Genomic DNA, 13,618 nt, shown 5'->3' on the forward strand with positions numbered 1-13,618 from the left:
AGAAAACTTTAAGCGGAGAATCGGAATCTAAAACTGGTCTCACGGGAAAGATTCAAACATAGACAGTAAGAAGAGTCAGTCTTCTTGTACTTAAGTCGGCATTGTGCCTTTTGTATCTAATTCCGATGCAATCTCTGTGTGTCATCGTCAGTAAGGAGGTCCAAGGGATACAGTAAACCTGAAGTGAGGCATAGGAATCCAAAACTGCTCTTACAGTAAAGGTTCAAAACATAGACAGTAAGAAGAGTCAGTCTACTTGTACTTAAGTCGGCATTGTGTCTTTTGGATTTAATTCCGATGCAATTTCTGTATTTCATCTTCAATAAGAAGGTATAAGGGATACAGTAAACCTGAAGTGAAGCATCAGAATCTAAAACTGGTCTCACAGGAAAGGCTCAACACATACATAGTAAGAAGAGTCTGTCTTCTTGTACTTAAGTCAGCACTGTGATTTTTGTACTTAATTCCGATGCAATATCTGTGTTCCATTGTCAATAAGAAGGTCCAAGGGATACAGGAAACCTGAAGTGAAGCACCGGAATCTAAAACTGGTCTCACAGGAATGGATCAAACCATAGACAGTAAGAAGAGTCAGTCTTCTTGTACTTCTGTCGGCATTGTGCCTTTTGTATTTAATTCCTATGCAATTTCTGTGTTTCATCGTCAATAAGAAGGTCCAAGGGATACAGAAAACCTGAAGTGAAGCATCGGAATCTAAAACTGGTCTCACGGGAAAGATTCAAACATAGACAGTAAGAAGAGTCAGTCTTCTAGTCCTTAAATCAACATTGTGCCTTTTTTATTTAATTCCGATGCAATTTCTGTGGTTCGATGTCAACAAGGAGGTCCATGGGATATAGAAAACCTGAAGTGAAGCATAGATATCTTAAACTGGTCTCACAGGAACAGCTCAAATCATAGAATGTAAGAAGAGTCAGTCCTCTTGCACGTAAGTTGGCAATGAGCTTTTGTATTTAATTCTGTTGCAATTTCTGTGTTTCATCGTCAATAAGATGGTCCACGGGATACAGTAAACATGAAGTGAAGAAGCGGAATCTATTACTGGTCTCACAGGAAAGGTTCAAAACATAGACAGCAAGAAGAGTCGGTCTTCTTGTACTTAAGTTGGCATTGAGATTTTGTATTTAATTCCGATGCAATTTCTGTGTTTCATGGTCAATAAGAATGTCCAAGGGATACAGTAAACATGAAGTGACGCATCGGAATCTAATACTGGTCTCACAGGAAAGGTTCAAAACATAGACAGTAAGAAGAGTCAGTCTTCTTGTACTTATGTCGGCATTGTGTCTTTTGTATTTAATTCCGATGTAAATTCTGTGTTTCAATGTAAATAAGATGGTCCAAGGGATACAGTAAACCAGAAGTGAAGCATCGGAATAAAAAACCGGTCTCACAGGAAGGGTTCAAACATAGAGAGTAAGAAGAGTCAGTCTTGTTGTACTTAAGTCGGCATTGTGCTTTTGTATTTATTTCCGATGCAATTTCTGTGTTTCATCGGCAGTAAGAAGGTCCAAGGGATACAGCAAAAATGAAGTGAAGCATCGGAATCTAAAACTGGTTTTACAGGAAAGGTTCAAAACATAGACTGTAAGAAGAGTCAGTGTACTTGTACTTAAGTCGGCATTGTGCCTTTTGTATTTAATTCCGATTAAATTTCTGTGTATCATTGTCAACAAGAAGGTCCAAGGGATACAGTAAACCTGAAGTGTAGCATCTATATCCAAAACTGGTCTCACAGGAAAGGCTCAACACATAGGCAGTAAGAAGAGTCAGTCCTCTTGTACTTAAGACGGCACTGTGCCTTTTGTATGTAATTCCGATGCAATTTCTGTATTTCATCGTCAATAAGTAGCTCCAAGGGATACAGTAAACCTGAAGTGAAGTATCGCAATCTAAAAATGGTCTCACATTAAAGGTTCAAAACATAGACAGTAAGAAGTGTCAGTCTTCTTGTACTTATGTCGGCATTGTGCCTTTTGTATTTAATTCCGATGTAATTTCTGTGCTTCATCGTCAATAACAAGGTCCAAGGGATACAGTAAACCACAAGTGAAGTATCGGAATCTAAAACTGGCCACACAGGAAAGGTTCAAAACATAGACAGTGAGAAGAGTCAGTCTCCTTGTACGTAAGTAGGCATTGTGCCTTTTGTATTTAATTCCGATGCAATTTCTGCATTTCATCGTCAATAAGAAGGTCCAAGCGATACAGTACACGGGAAGTAAAGCATCGGAATCTAAATTTGGTCTCACAGGATAGGTTCCAATCATAGACAGTAGGAAGAGTTAGTCTTCTTGTACTAATGTCGGCATTGTGCCTTTTGTATTTAATTCCGATGCAAATTCTGTGTCTCATCGTCAATAAGATGGTCCAAGGGATACAGTAAACCAGAAGTGAAGCATCGGAATAAAAAACTGGTCTCACAGGAACGGTTCAAACATAGACAGTAAGAAGAGTCTGTCTTCTTGTACTTAAGTCGTCATTGTGCTTTTGAATTTAATTCCGATGCAATTTCTGTGTTTCATCGTCAATAAGAAGGTGTAAGGGATACAGCAAAAATGAAGTGAAGCATCGGAATCTAAAACTGGTCTCACAGGAAAGGTTCAAAACATAGACTGTAAGAAGAGTCAGTGTTCTTGTACTTAAGTCGTCATTGTGCCTTTTGTATTGAATTCCGATGCAATATCTGTGTTTCATCGTCAATAAGAAGGTCCAAGGGATACAGTAAACCTGAAGTGAAGCATCGATATCTAATACTGGTCCCACAAGAAATGCTGAAATCATAGAATGTAAGACGAGTCAGTCCTCTTGTACTTATGTCGGCATTGTGCCTTTTGTATTGAATTCCGATGCAATATCTGTGTTTCATTGTCAATAAGAAGGTCCAAGGGATACAGTAACCCTGAAGTGTAGCATCGATATCTAAAACTGGTCTCACATTATAGGTTCAAAACATAGACAGTTAGAAGTGTCAGTCTACTTGTACTTAAGTCGGCATTGTGCTTTTGTATTTAATTCGGATGTAATTTCTGTGCTTCATCGTCAATAAGAAGGTCCAAGGGATACAGTTAACCTGAAGTGATGCATCGGAATCTAAAACTGGTCTCACAGGAAAGGGTCAAACATTGACAGTAAGAAGAGTCAGTTTCTTGTTCTTAAGTTGGCATTGTGCCTTTTGTATTTAATTCCGATGCAATTTCTGTCTTTCATCGTCAATAAGTATGTCCAAGGGATACAGTAAACCTGAAGTGAAACATCGATATCCAAAACAGGTCTCACAGGAAAGGCTTAAATCATACCATGTAAGAAGAGTCAGTCTTCTTGTACTTAAGTCGGCATTGTCCCTTTTGTATTTAATTCCCATGCATTTTCTGTGTGTCATTGTCAAAACGAAGTCCAAGGGATACAGTAAACCTGAAGTGAAGCATCGGAATCTAAAACAGGTCTCACCGGAAAGGTTCAAACATAGACAGTAAGAAGAGTCAGTCTTCTTGTTCTTAAGTCGGCATTGTGCATTTTGTATTTAATTCCGATGCAATTTCTGTGTTTCATCGCCAATTAGAAGGTCCAAGGGATACAGTAAACCTGAAGTGAAAGATCGATACCTATAACTGGTCTCACAGGAATGGCTCTCATTATAGAATGTAGGAAGAGTCAGTCCTCTTGTACTTATGTCGGCATTGTGCCTTTTGTATTTAATTCAGATGTAATTTCTGTGTTTCATTGTCAATAAGCAGGTCCAAAGGATATAGTAAGCATGATGTGAAGCATCGGAATTTAAAACTGGTCTCACAGCAAAGGTTCAAAACATAGACAGTAATAAGAGTCAGTCTTCTTGTAATTATGTCAGCATTGTCACCTTTGTATTTAATTCCGATGCAATTTCTGTGTTTCACCGTCAATAAGAAGGTCCAAGGGATACAGTAAACTTGAAGTGAGGCATCGATATCTAAAACTGGTCTCACAGGAAAGGCTCAAATCATAGAATGTAAGAAGAGTCAGTCCTCTTGTACTTATGTCGGCATTGTGCCTGTTGTATTTAATTCCGATGCAAGTTCTGCGTTCCATTGTCAATAAGAAGGTACAAGGGATACAGTAAACATGAAGAGAAGCATCGGAATCTAAAACTGGTCTAACAGGAACGATTCAAATGTAGACAGTAAGAAGAGTCAGTCTTCTTGTACTTAAGTCGGCATTGTGCCTTTTGTATTTAATTCCGATGCAATTTCTGTGTTTCATCGTCAATAAGAAGGTCCAAGGGATACAGTAAAGCTGAAGTGAAGCATTGGAATCTAAAACTGGTCCCACAGGAAAGGCTCAAAACATAGACAGTAAGAAGAGTCAGTCTTCTTGTACTTAAGTCGAATTGTGACTTTTGTATTTAATTCCGGTGCAATTTCTGTGTTTCGTCGTCAATACGAATGTCCAAGGGATACGGTAAACCTGAAGTGAAGTATCGGAATCTAAAACTGGTCTCACAGGAATTGTTCAAAATATAGTCAGTAAGAGGAGTCAGTACTCTTGTACTTAAGTCTTCATTGTGTATTTTGTATTGAATTCCAATGCAACTGCTGTGTTTCATCGTCAATAAGAAGGTCCAAGGTATACAGTAAACCTGAAGTGAAGCATCGATATCTAAAACTGGTCTCACAGGAAAGGCTCAAATCATAGAATGTAAGAAGAGTCAGTCCTCTTTTACTTATGTCGGCATTGTGCCCATTGTATTTAATTCCGATGCAATTTCTGTGTTTCATTGTCAATAAGAAGGGTTAAGGGGAACAGTAAACATGAAGAGAAGCATCGCAATCTAAAACAGGTCTCACAGGAACGGTTCAAATATAGACAGTAAGAAGAGTCAGACTTCTTGTACGTAAGTCGTCTTTTTGCCTTTTGTAGTTAATTCCGATGCATTTTCTGTGTTTCATTGTCAATAAGACGTCCAAGCGATACAGTAAACCTGATGTGAAGCATCGGAATCTAAAACTGGTCTCACAGCAAAGTTTCAAATCATAGACAGAAAGAAGAGTCAGTCTTCTTGTACTTAAGTCGGCATTGTACCTTCTGTATTTAATTCAGATGGAATTTCTGTGTTTCATCGTCAATAAGAAGGTCCAAAGGATACAGTAAACGTGAAGTGAAGCATCTGAATCTAAAACTGGGCTCACAGGAAAGGTTCGAACATAGAGAGTAAGAAGAGTCAGTCTTCTTGTTTTAATTCGGGATTGTGCCTTTTGTATTTAGTTCCGTTGCAATTTCTGTGTTTCATCGTCAATAATAAGGTCCAAGGGATACAGTAAACCTGAAGTGAAGTATCGGAATCTAAAACTGGTTTCACAGGAAGGGTTCAAAATCTAGTCAGTAAGAGGAGTAAGTCTTCTTGTACTTAAGTCGGCATTGTGCCACTTGTATTTTATTCCGATGCAATTTCTGTGTTTCATCGTCAATAAGAAGGTCCAAGGGATGGAGACAACTTGAAGTGAAGCAACGGAATCTAAAATAGGTCTCACAGGAAAAGCTCAACACACAGACAGTAAGAAGAGTCAGTCTTCTTGTACTTAAGTCAGCATTGTGCCTTTTGTATTAAATTCCGATTCAATTTCTGTGTTTCATCGTCAATAAGAAGGTCCTAGGGATACAGTTAACCTGAAGTGAAGTATCGGAATATAAAACTGGTCTAACAGGAAAGGCTGAAACATAGACAGTAAGAAGAGTCAGTCTTCTTGTACTTAAGTCGGCATTGTGCCTTTTGCATTTAATTCCGATGCCATCTCTGTGTTTCGTCGTCAATAAGTAGGTCCAAGGTATACAGAAAACCTAAAGTGAAACATCGGAATCTATAAATAGTCTCACAGGAAACGTTTCTAACATAAACAGTAAAAAGAGTCAGACTTCTTGTACTTAAGTGAGCATTGTGTCTTTTGTATTTAATTCCGATGCAATTTCTGTGTTTCATCGTCAATAATTAGCTCCTAGGGATACAGTATACCTGAAGTGAAGCATCGGAATATGTAACTGGTCTCACAGGAAAGGTTCAAAACATAGACTGTCGTAAGAGTCAGTCTTCTTTAACTTAAGTCGGCATTATGACCTTTGCATTTAATTCCGATGCAATTTCAGTGTATCATCGTCAATACGAAGGTCCAAGGGATACAGTAAACCAGAAGTGAAGCATCGAAATCTAAAACTGGTCTCACAGGAAAGCCTCAACACATAGATAGTAAGAAGAGTCAGTCCTCTTTTACTTAAGTCGTATTGAGCCTTTTGTATTTAATTCCGATGCAATTTCTGTGGCTCACCGTCAACAAGAAGATCCAAGGGATACAGGTAACCTGAAGTGAAGCATCGAGATCTAAAACTGGTCTCACAGGAAAAGCTCAAATCATAGAATGTAAGAGGAGCCAGTCCTTTTGTACGTAAGTCGTCATTGAGCTTTTGTATTTAATTTCGATACAAATTCTATGTTTCATCGTCAATAAGAAGGTCCAAGGGAAACAGTAAATCTGAAGTGAAGCATCGATATCTAAAACTGGTCTCACAGGAAATGTTCAAATCATTGAATGTAAGAAGAGTCAGTCCTCTTGTACTTAAATCATCATTGTGTATTTTGTATTGAATTCCATTGCAACTTCTGTGTTTCATCGTCAATAAGAAGGTCCATGGTATACAGGAAGCCTGAAGTGAATCATCTATATCTAAAACTGGTCTCACAGGAAGGGTTCAAAATATAGTCAGTAAGAAGAGTAAGTCTTCTTGTACTTAAGTCGGCATTGTGCCATTTGTATTTAATTCCGATGCAATTTCTGTGTTTCATCGTCAATAAGAAGGTCCAAGGGATACAGACAACTTGAAGTGAAGCAACGGAATCTAAAATAGGTCTCACAGGAAAAGCTCAACGCACAGACAGTAAGAAGAGTCAGTCTTGTTGTACTTAAGTCGGCATTGTGGCTTTTGCATTTAATTCCGATGCAATTTCTGTGTTACGTCGTCAATAAGTAGGTCCAAGGTATACAGAAAACCTAAAGTGAAACATCGGAATCTATATATAGTCTCACAGGAAACGTTTCTAACATAAACAGTAAGAAGAGTCAGTCCTCTTGTACTTAAGTGAGCATTGTGCTTTTGTATTTAATTCCGATGCAATTTCTGTGTTTCATCGTCAATGAGAAAATCCAAGGGATACAGTAAACCTGAAGTGAATCATCGATATCTAAAACTGGTCTCACAGGAAAGGCTCAAATAATCTAATGTAAGAAGAGTCAGTCCTATTGTACTTAAGTCTGCATTTTGCCTTTTGTATATAATTCTGATGCAATTTCTGTGTTTCATCGTCAATAAGAAGGTCCAAGGGATACAGTAAACCTGAAGTGAAGCATCAATATTTAGAACTGGTCTCACAGGAAAGGCTCAAATCATAGAATGTAAGAAGGTCAGTCCACTAGTACTTAAGTCGGCATTGTGCCTTTTGGATTTAATTCCGATGCAATTTCAGTGTATCATCGTCAATAAGAAGGTCCAAGGGATACAGTAAACCAGAAATGAAGCATGGGAATCTAAACCTGGTCTCACAGGAAAGGCTCAAAACATAGGCAGTAATAACAGTCAGTCTTCTTGTACTTAAGTCTGCATTGTGCCTTTTGTACGTAATTCCGATGCAAATTCTGTGTTTCATCGTCAATAATTAGCTCCAAGGGATACAGTATACCTGAAGTGAAGCATCGGAATATGAAACTGGTCTCACAGGAAAGGTTCAAAACATAGACTGTCGTAAGAGTCAGTCTTCTTTAACTTAAGTCGGCATTATGACCTTTGTATTTAATTCCGATGCAATTTCAGTGTATCATCGTCAATACGAAGGTCCAAGGGATACAGTAAACCAGAAGTGAAGCATCGAAATCTAAAACTGATCTCACAGGAAAGGCTCAACACATAGATAGTAAGAAGAGTCAGTCCTCTTGTACTTAAGTCGGCATTGAGCCTTTTGTATTTAATTCCGATGCAATTTCTGTGGCTCATCGTCAACAAGAAGATCCAAGGGATACAGGCAACATGAAGTGAAGCATCGGAATCTAAATCTGGTCTCACAGGAAAGGTTCAAACATAGACAGTAGGAAGAGTCAGTCTTCTTGTACTTAAATCGGCATTGTGCCTTTTGTATTTCCGATTCAATTTCTGGGTTTCATCGTCAACAAGAAGGTCGAAGGGATCCAGTAAACCTAAAGTTAAGCATCGATATCTAAAACTGGTCTCACAGGAAAGGCTCAAATCATACAATGTAAGAAGAGTCAGTCTTCTTGTACTTAAGTCGGTATTGTGCCTTTTGTATTTAATTCCGATGCAATTTCTGTGTTTCATCGTCAATAAGAAGGTCCAAGGGATACAGTAAAGCTGAAGTGAAGCATTGGAATCTAAAACTGGTCTCACAGGAAAAGCTCAACACACAGACAGTAAGAAGAGTCAGTCTTCTTATACTTAAGTCGGCATTGTGCCTTTTGTATTTAATTCCGAGGCAATGTCTGTGTTTCATCGTCAATAGGAAGGTCCAAGGGATAGAGTAAACCTAAAGTGAAGCATCTATAACTAAAACTGGTCTCACAGGAAAGGCTCAAATCATAGAATGTAAGACGAGTCAGTTCTCTTGTAATTAAGTCGGCATTGTGCCTTTTGGATTTAATTCCTATGCAATTTTTTGTGTTTCATCGTCAATAAGAAGGGCCAAAGGATACAGTACACCTGAAATGAAGCATCACAATCTAAAACTAGTCTCACAGGAAAGGTTCAAAACATAGACAGTAAGAAGAGTCGGTCTTCTCGTACTTAAGTCGGCATTGTGCTTTTTGTTTTTTTAATTCCGATGCGATTTCTGTGTTTCATCGTCAATAAGATGGTCCAAGGGATACAGTAAACCTGAAGTCAATCATCGATATCTAAAACTGGTCTCACAGGAAAGGTTCAAAACATAGACTGTAAGAAGAGTCAGTCTTCTTGTACTTAAGTCGGCATTGTGCCTTTTGTATTTCCGATTCAATTTCTGGGTTTCATCGTCAATAAGAAGGTCCAAGGGATCCAGTAAACCTGAAGTTAAGCATCGATATCTAAAACAGGTCTCACAGGAAAGGTTCAAATCATACAATGTAAGAAGAGACAGTCTTGTTGTACTTAAGTCTGCATTGTGCCTTTTGTATTTAATTCCGATGCAATTTCTGTGTTTCATCGTCAATAAGAAGGTCCAAGGGATACAGTAAAGCTGAAGTGAAGCATTGGAATCTAAAACTGGTCTCACAGGAAAGGCTCAAAACATAGACAGTAAGAAGAGTCAGTCTTCTTGTACTTAAGTCGAATTGTGCCTTTTGTATTTAATTCCGGTGTAATTTCTGTGTTTCGTCGTCAATACGAATGTCCAAGGGATACAGTAAACCTGAAGTGAAGTATCGGAATCTAAAACTGGTCTCACAGGAATTGTTCAAAATATAGTCAATAAGAGGAGTCAGTCCTCTTGTACTTAAGTCTGCATTGTGTATTTTGTATTGAATTCCAATGCAACTTCTGTGTTTTATCGTCAATAAGAAGGTCCAAGGTATACAGTAAACCTGAAGTGAAGCATCGATATCCAAAACTGGGTTCACAGGAAATGCTCAAATCATAGAATGTAAGAAGAGTCAGTCCTCTTTTACTTATGTCGGCATTGTGCCCTTTGTATTTAAATCCGATGCAATATCTGTGTTTCATTGTCAATGAGAAGGGCTAAGGGATACAGTAAACATGAAGAGAAGCATCGCAATCTAAAACTGGTCTCACAAGAACGGTTCAAATATAGACAGTAAGAAGAGTCAGTCTTCTTGTACGTACGTCGGCTTTTTGCCATTTGTATTTAATTCCGATGCATTTTCTGTGTTTCATTGTCAATAAGACGTCCAAGCGATACAGTAAACCTGATGTGAAGCATCGGAATCTGAAACTGGTCTCACAGCAAAGTTTCAAATCATAGACAGTAAGAAGAGTCAGTCTTATTGTACTTAAGTCGGCATTGTAAATTTTGTATTTAATTCAGATGCAATTTCTGCGTTTCATCGTCAATAAGAAGGTCCAAAGGATACAGTAAACGTGAAGTGAAGCATCCGAATCTAAAACTGGGCTCACAGGAAAGGTTCAAACATAGACAGTAAGAAGAGTCAGTCTTCTTGTTCTTAATTCGGGATTGTGCCTTTTGTATTTAGTTCCGATGCAATTTCTGTGTTTCATCGTCAATAATAAGGTCCAAGGGATACAGTAAACCTGAAGTGAAGCATCGGAATCTAAAACTGGTCTCACAGAAAGGGTTCAAAGTATAGTCAGTAAGAGGAGTAAGTCTTCTTGTACTTAAGTCGGCATTGTGCCATTTGTATTTAATTCCGATGCAATTTCTGTGTTTCATCGTCAATAAGAAGGTCCAAGGGATACAGACAACTTGAAGTGAAGCAACGGAATCTAAAATAGGTCTCACAGGAAAAGCTCAACACACAGACAGTAAGAAGAGTCAGTCTTCTTGTACTTAAGTCAGCATTGTGCCTTTTGTATTTAATTCCGATTCAATTTCTGTGTTTCATCGACAATAAGAAGGTCCAAGGGATACAGTTAACCTGAAGTAAAGCATCGGAACATAAAACTGGTCTAACAGGAAAGGCTGAAACATAGAGAGTAAGAAGAGTCAGTCTTCTTGTACTTAAGTCGGCATTGTGCCTATTGCATTTAATTCCGATGCAATTTCTGTGTTTCGTCGTCAATAAGTAGGTCCAAGGTATACAGAAAACGTAAAGTGAAACATCGGAATCTATAAATAGTCTCACAGGAAACGTTTCTAACATAAACAGTAAGAAGAGTCATTCTTCTTGTACTTAAGTGAGCATTGTGCCTTTTGTATTTAATTCCGATGCAATTTCTGTGTTTCATCGTCAATGAGAAGGTCCAAGGGATACAGTAAACCTGAAGTGAAGCATCAATATCTAGAACTGGTCTCACAGGAAAGGCTCAAATCATAGAATGTAAGAAGAGTCAGTCCACTAGTACTTAAGTCGGCATTGTGCCTTTTGGATTTAATTCCGATGCAATTTCAGTGTATCATCGTCAATAAGAAGGTCCAAGGGATACAGTAAACCAGAAGTGAAGCATGGGAATCTAAACCTGGTCTCACAGGAAAGGCTCAAAACATAGGCAGTAATAACAGTCAGTCTTCTTGTTCTTAAGTCGGCATTGTGCCTTTTGTACGTAATTCCGATGCAAATTCTGTGTTTCATCGTCAATAATTAGCTCCAAGGGATACAGTATACCTGAAGTGAAGCATCGGAATATGAAACTGGTGTCACAGGAAAGGTTCAAAACATAGACTGTCGTAAGAGTCAGTCTTCTTTAACTTAAGTCGGCATTTTGACCTTTGTATTTAATTCCGATGCAATTTCAGTGTATCATCGTCAATACGAAGGTCCAAGGGATACAGTAAACCAGAAGTGAAGCATCGAAATCTAAAACTGGTCTCACAGGAAAGGCTCAACACATAGATAGTAAGAAGAGTCAGTCCTCTTGTACTTAAGTCGGCATTGAGCCATTTGTATTTAATTCCGATGCAATTTCTGTAGCTCATCGTCAACAAGAAGATCCAAGGGATACAGGAAACATGAAGTGAAGCGTCGATATCTAAAACTGGTCTTACAGGAAAAGCTCAAATCATACAATGTAAGAAGAGTCAGTCTTCTTGTACTTAAGTCGGCATTGTGCCTTTTCTATTTAATTCCGATGCAATTTCTGTGTTTCATCGACAATAAGAAGGTCCAAGGGATACAGTAAAGCTGAAGTGAAGCATGGGAATCTAAGACTGGTCTCACAGGAAATGTTCAAATTATAGAATGTAACAAGAGTCGGTCCTTTTGTACTTAAGTCGGCATTGTGCCTTTTGTATTTAATTCCGATGCATTTTCTGTGTGTCATGTCATTACGAAGTCCAAGGGATACAGTAAACCTGAAGTGAAGCATCGGAATGTAAATCTGGTCTAATAGGAAAGTTTCAAAACATAGACAATAAGAAGAGTCAGTCTTCTTGTACTTAAGTCAGCATTGTTTCTTTTGTATTTAATTCCGATGCAATTTCTGTGTTTCATCGTCAATAAGAAGGTCGAAGGGACACAGTAAACCTGAAGTGAAGCACCTGAATCTAAAACTGGGCTCACAGGAAAACGTCAAAGCATAGACAGTTAGAAGAGTCAGTCTTCTTGTTCTTAAGTCGGCATTGTGCCTTTTGTATTTAATTCCGATTCAACTTCTGTGTTTCATCGTCAATAATAAGATCCAAGGGATATAATAAACCTGAAGTGAATCATCGGAATCTAAAACTGGCCTCACAGGAAAGGCTCAAATCATAGACAGTAAGAAGAGTCAGTCTTCTTGTACTTAAGTCGGCATTGTGCCTTTTGTATTTAATTCCGGTGCAATTTCTGTGTTTCGTCGTCAATAAGAATGTCCAGGGGATACAGTAACCTGAAGTGAAGTATCGGAATCTAAAAGTGGTCTCACAGGAATTGTTCAAACTATAGTCAGTAAGAGGAGTCAGTCTTCTTGTACTTAAGTCGGCATTGTGCCTTTTGTATTGAATTCCAATGTAATTTCTGTGTTTCATCGTCAATAAGAAGGTCCAAGGGATACAGACAACTTGAAGTGAAGCAACGGAATCTAAAACTGGTCTCACAGGAAAAGCTCAATACACAGACAGTAAGAAGAGTCAGTCTTCTTGTACTTACGCCGGCATTGTGCTTTTTGTATTTAATTCCGATTCAATTTCTATGTTTCATCGTCAATAAGAAGGTCCAAGGGATACAGTGGACCTGAAGTGAAGCATCAATATCTAGAACTGGTCTCACAGGAAAGGCTCAAATCATAGAATGTAAGAAGAGTCAGTCCACTTGTACTTAAGTCGGCATTGTGCCTTTTGGATTTAATTCCAATGCAATTTCAGTGTATCGTCGTCAATAAGAAGGTCCAAGGGATACAGTAAACCATAAGTGAAGCATGGGAATCTGAACCTTTCTCACAGGAAAGGCTCAAAACATAGGCAGTAATAAAAGTCAGTCTTCTTGTACTTAAGTCGGCATTGTGCCTTTTGTACGTAATTCCGATGCAAATTCTGTGTTTCATCGTCAATAATTAGCTCCAAGGTATACAGTATACCTGAAGTGAAGCATCGGAATATGAAACTGGTCTCACAGGAAAGGTTCAAAACATAGACTGTCGTAAGAGTCAGTCTTCTTTAACTTAAGTCGGCATTATGACCTTTGTATTTAATTCCGATGCAATTTCAGTGTATCATCGCCATTAAGAAGGTCCAAGGGATACAGTAAACCAGAAGTGAAGCATCGAAATCTAAAACTGGACTCACAGGAAAGGCTCAACACATAGATAGTAAAAAGAGTCAGTCCTCTTGTACTTATGTCAGCATTGTGCCTGTTGTATTAAATTTTGATGCAGTTTCTGTGTTTCATCGTCAATAAGAAGGTCCAAGGGAAACAGTAAATCTGAAGTGAAGCATCGATATCTAAAACTGGTCTCACAGGAAATGCTCAAATCATAGAATGTA

This window comes from Schistocerca serialis, chromosome 8, assembly GCF_023864345.2.
Source record: "Schistocerca serialis cubense isolate TAMUIC-IGC-003099 chromosome 8, iqSchSeri2.2, whole genome shotgun sequence".
Classification (NCBI taxonomy): domain Eukaryota; kingdom Metazoa; phylum Arthropoda; class Insecta; order Orthoptera; family Acrididae; genus Schistocerca; species Schistocerca serialis.